The sequence below is a fragment of the Acipenser ruthenus genome, chromosome 29, assembly GCF_902713425.1.
Source record: "Acipenser ruthenus chromosome 29, fAciRut3.2 maternal haplotype, whole genome shotgun sequence".
In the NCBI taxonomy this organism is placed as follows: domain Eukaryota; kingdom Metazoa; phylum Chordata; class Actinopteri; order Acipenseriformes; family Acipenseridae; genus Acipenser; species Acipenser ruthenus.
In genome coordinates, this window is record NC_081217.1 from 12431767 (window position 1) to 12437766 (window position 6000).

Consider the following 6000-nt stretch of genomic DNA (forward strand, 5'->3'; position numbering starts at 1 on the left):
TATTTTTGAAAATATCCAAAAGAAGTCAAAAGAAGTAAACACAGTAATGCTATAGATGGCAGTATAGGCTAACTATTGGACCGAAGTCAAAAGCCTTTGTTGAAACTCTGTCCGATTTGTACAAGGCAAGCACACGTGGGAAATGTAAGTACAATATACTTTCTGTTAACGTTCATAATAATGAATACATCTTTATTTCAAAATATGTAGCTATTTAACTGATCTTTTCAAAACACCCTCATACACAAAAACAAAGTAGTTATTTATTTCAACTGAAAAACTGACTTGCTTCATGGCTGCTGACAGAGCACTCGAGCATGTTCTGGCTAGCGTGAGCGGATTTAGCAGATAACAAGATCTACAAAATATCACATGCCAATAAAACATACCATAATTATGTTCATTTTTATTTATTTAGCAGACGTCTTTATCCAAGGTGATTTACAGAAACTAGGGATTATGAACTATGCATCAGCTGCAGAGTCACTTACAGTTACATCTCACCCGAAAGACAGAGCACAAGGAGGTTAAGTGACTTGCTCAGGGTCACACAATGAGGCAGTGGCTGAAGTGTGATTTGAACCAGGTGACCTCCTGGTTACAAGCCCTTTTTCTTTAACCACTGGACCACACAGCCTGCTATAACAACAAGACACCCCAGATGGGACTCAAACCCTCAATCCCTGGCTTAGGAGGCCAGTGTCTCATCCATTAGGCCACAAGGGCTGACACCAAAAGCACATTTGGTAGTACTAAAGAAAGTGGGAACAATAGTATCGTGGTTTAATACATCATATCCAAGCCATCGATGGTGTTCAAACACAGCCGAGTGTTACATTGAGAAAGGGCTGTACTTGTCAGTAAGTATTTGAAATTCAAGATTTATGATTGTGAAGAATTTTAAATATGTTGCTTATTTGCGCATTGGTAACCTTACATAATTAGGTTTTTGATTAATGCCACTTTCTTACGGACAGTAATCAAGGTGACGATACAAGACCAGAGCCAATAAACCTGTTATTTTCCTGTCCTTTCATTACCATATTCTAGTGTGCTTGTTTAGAATATGCGTGAATCCTGAAAACGTCTTGCTAATATGTGAACAAAGCCAGCATTCACTTTATTGATCACCATGTGGATTAACTGCTATTGGAACACAGATGATTGTGTTAAAGATGTTAATAGACTTTTAATGTACACGTTTTAGAGCTAAACGTTGTTGAGACAGTTCAAGCGCTGTAGCAGTGTTTAACTGTTTCCTGGATGTTTGCCTTTTGCTCTTACTCTGGAAAAAGTAATACTAATAATAAAAAGTAGGCAAAACCATTTTTTGAGAACCGCATTTGGCAGAAAAACTAACAGTTTCGAAACACATTTGTAAAGGCATTGGATTCTATTGTGATGTTTCCGAACTGTTGAACGTTTCTCATTACATGCAGGTTTACTGGCGTGACAAAAAGGCGATTGACGAAAAGAATGCTGTCTCGATAGCAAAATCTTGTCAAGCTGAAATAGCTCAGTTGGGAAAGCGTTAGACTGTAAAGATCCCTGCTTTGATACAGGGTTTTTGCAAACAGCATGACTAGGGTTTTTTTTTCTTCTTTTTTTTTTGTGAACATTTTTTATTGTTTTTAGACAATGCACTACAATACTATTCAATATAATAATAGTAATAGCAAACTATTTACAATGCTGGTTGGGACACAAAACCTATACAGAATTAAACCTAAACAGAATTAAAGTAGGTCTCTCACAGCTGTGACAATTTCCGACCATGATGACATAGATTTGTGCTTAGCACCATGCAGCCTGGCTGTAGATCCTTCTAAACGTGCGATGGACTGGATATGTACCAGGTATGATATAATGGAAGGTCAGGATTGAACCAGGGCTCTAGAATAGTTTTCTTTGCAGCGGTAAGAGAAGCTAGCAGGAGCCGACGATTAACTAAGGATAGACAGAGTTTGGAATCATCATTTAGTAGAAATAAAGTGGGTGTTGGTTTAATTTCAGTCTTCAATAATTTAGAAACAGTAATAGCCACACGTTCCCAAAAACTGCACACTGCTGAGCACTCCCAAAACATATGTAATGTAGTACCCACTTCACCTTTTTTACAAATGAAACAAAATGGGTCTGTTGATATTTTCATTTGAAAACGCTTGAGTGGAGTGGTGTAAGATCTTTGTATAAGTTTAAAATGAATGAGTTGGTGTGCTAAATTTTTTGAAGAGATAAAAGTATTTTCCCACCCTTTATCCCAATTAGGAGTGACACCATATTTACAGAGTTCTCTATCCCAAAAAGTTAAAACTGTCAGAGGTTTTAAAGTATGTTTTATAAAACGATCATATAGAAAAGACACTAACCCTTTGGTCAAAGAAAACCACCCTACAATTGGATGGGAAGGTAACCCAGTGTCCAGAGGTATTCCACAAGCATGGACAGCCGAACGGAGCCGCAAGCACATAAAGTAGGACGAACCGGGAAGAGAGAGTAGGTTTCCTTAAGGTCCTGGAAACTGCGTAGGCCCTTATCATTAAAAATGTCATTCAAAGTGAATATGCCTCTGGATGACCAATCTGCATACTTAAATGGTTGCCCCCCAGTCATTAACAAGGGATTATTCCATATTAGAGAGCAGCTGTTAAATTTTGAAAATACTCCAAGATTTCTTTCAGCCATTTTCCAGATCTTCAAGGAATTAACTATAATAGAACCTGCTCTAAGATTAAAGGCCCTAGACTTATGCCCTGAAAAGGGAATATCTTGAAGCCTTAGTGGTGAAACCAGTGAGGCTTCAATTTTACGCCAAGGCACCAAAGATTCTGGGTTCAACCAAATCTGAAAGGCTCTTAACTGGAATGCCCAGTAATACAATTTAAAATTAGGAACCGCCAAACCACCAACCCCTTTAGGACGCTGTAAAACTGAGAGTCGAATTCTTGGTCGTTTGCCTCTCCAGATAAATTAAGAAATGATGGAATCAACCTGTTTAAAGTAATTAATTGGTGGAGAAAGAGGCAACATGAAAAATAAGAAGTTAATGCGGGGCAGGATATTCATCTTTATAATTGAAATTCGACCATGTAAGGATAGAAGTAAGGGTGCCCATCTCTCTAAATCATTTTCAATTTTCTTTAATACATCTACAAAATTATCTTTACTAATCTGATTAAGCGTGGGTCAGATTTTAATACCTAAGTAAGTGAAGCCGTTAATATTACATTGAATTGGGAAATTTTGGGGTAAGGAGAGGTTCTTAGCTTTTGTATTTAGAGGCATAAGAATAGATTTATTCCAATTTATCTTGTACCCTGATAAATTCCCATATTCCGTAAACAAATCCAGCGTCTTTGTGATAGATTTAGAGATATCAGAAATAAATAGCAGGATGTCGTCTGCATATAATGAGATATGATGTTTAGAATCGTTAATACTAATGGGAGTAATATCTGAGCTTTGTCTTATAGCTTGGGCCAGCGGTTCTAACGATAAAGCAAATAATAAGGGCGACAAAGGACAGCCTTGCTGGGTGTCTCTTTCTAAAATAAAAGGTGAGGACCTATATAAGCCAGTTTGTACAGATGTTGTAGGAGTATTGTACAAAGTACCAATCATTTTAATAAATAATGAGCCAAAGCCAAATTTTTCTAAAACTAACCACAAAAAGGACCATTCAAGATGGTCAAAAGCCTTTTCAGCGTCAAGTGAAAGAATAGCGCATGAGTCAGGTTGACTCCCAGTATTGTCTAATATATGAAGTAGATGCCGTAAATTGTCTGAGGCAAGCCTGCCCTTCATAAAGCCTGTCTGATCATGACAGATTAAAAAGTCTATATATGGTTCAAGCCTCAAGACCAGAGCCTTTGCATACAATTTAAGGTCTGAATTAATTAACGAGACCAGTCTATAGCTTGAGCAATCAAGGGGGTCTTTTCCTTTTTTTCAGTAACAAAGAGATTAAGGATATCGTTTGGTATCTACGAAAAGAACCCATGTCCATAGCATAATTAATAGATTTTAGTATTAATGGTCCCACCAAATCCCATATTGTCAATAATAGTTCTGGAGGCAAACCATCTAAACCAGGAGACTTCTCTTTTTGCATCAAGCATACAGCACGTTCCAGCTCCTCTAAAGTTAGTGGCGCCTCCAGCTGTTCGCTCTGTTCCTTACTGAGTCTAGGTAACTTGAAATTATCCAGAAACTCTTTAACCCTGTCTGTGTTGGATTGATTATCAGACATATACAAAGCAGAATAAAAGTCCTTAAAAACACCATTAGTCTCTTCAGGATCAGATGTCAAGACAGCATCAGAAGTTCTTATTGCGCTTATGCACGCTAAACGTTAATTATTCTTAAGTCTCAAGGCTAAAAGCCTACTAGGCCGAAGTGCGTTTTCATAGTATAATAGTTTGCTTTTGTGTAATAAGAATTCTGCTCTAACTGAGGTCAAATCATTGAATTTATTTTTTAAAATTATTAGTTGTCTAGCTCTCTGTCAAATATTTACTTTTCTGCTCTTTTAGTATTTAGTTTATTTCTTTCTCTAATTGAACTATTTGTCTATTGCAAGAATAATTTAAGTGAGAAGCAAATGCTGTACAGTTGCCTCTTAAAAAACATTTAGTTACTTCCCACAATATTTGGGGATTGTCAGTCGAGTTGGAGTTCAACTGGATAAATTCAATCAGACCAGAACGCAGCTGTTTAAGGAACTCCTCATTCTTTAGTAAATAAGTATTAAATCGCCATCTATTAGCATGAGACGATTTGGGTTCAAGGCTGAAAGAATATAATATACGGGCATGGTCTGAGATTAAAATCGGTAAAATATCAGTACTCAGCACAAACTGAAATATATCTGGAGAAACAAAGACGTAATCAATACGTGAATATGTTTTAACCTCCTCTATGAAATGCGATAATGCTTTAGAAGTAGAGGATATGCATGTTTCTGAGATAGATTTATCTAGATTAGGATTAACCACAGCATTGAAATCACCACCAAGAATAACATGATAATCTGTGAATTCTGACAATTTAGCAGAGATATGATTTAAAAATTGGGGGTCAAAAGAATTGGGTGCATATACTGATACAAAGCAGAACTTAGAGTTATTAAATTCACACCGAACATAAGTAAAGTGTCCCTCCTCATCAGCACCTGTTCCATGAATATTAATATTTAACTTCCTATTAACCAGAATTTTAAAACTCCCTTAGACTTGGTAGATGCACATGAGTTAGCCAACACTCTATAATGCTTATTTTGAATTCTGTTAATATCAGAAGACCTAAAATGTGATTCGTGTAAAAGTGCTATGTTGACTTTCTTGCGGTGTAAGAAATCAAGGCATTTAGTTCTTTTTGCAGGAATATTCAGGCCATGCAGATTCCAAGACACAACTACTAGATCACACATTAAGGTGGTTTTAATACCAAGACAGGCCACCCATCTCTCCCCAGTGAGAAAAGCACTTTTCTTAATAATATAAGAGACATAAGGATACACAAAATGTTCCAAAATATAAACTTGTCCAGCATCATCACTGTATAAAATCCCAGCACAGAAAAAAAGAACGACGGAACTATGATCATTAACGACAATAGCAAAAAAACAACTAAGATTGCCAGCTGCTAAGCAGAAGTGTCCAAACTTGCTGACTAAAAAACAAAACGTTTACAAGACTTTGTGGGCAATAACGGCAAGATGTAAGTCCATCCCCGAGAGCAGGTCTCCTCTAAGAATAGAAAGGCTTACAAAAAAAAAAATTGAATGGTGTATACAAAATGCACACACATACATATATATATATATCTAAATACACATATATACATATACATACACGTACCTATATTCATACACATATACACACTTACATATACATACACATACTGCATATAAAATAAAGGAGATTTATATATCTAATAGTAAATAAATAAAAATACTAGCCTACATATCCAGGTACGTGCACGGATACGCAAGCATATACA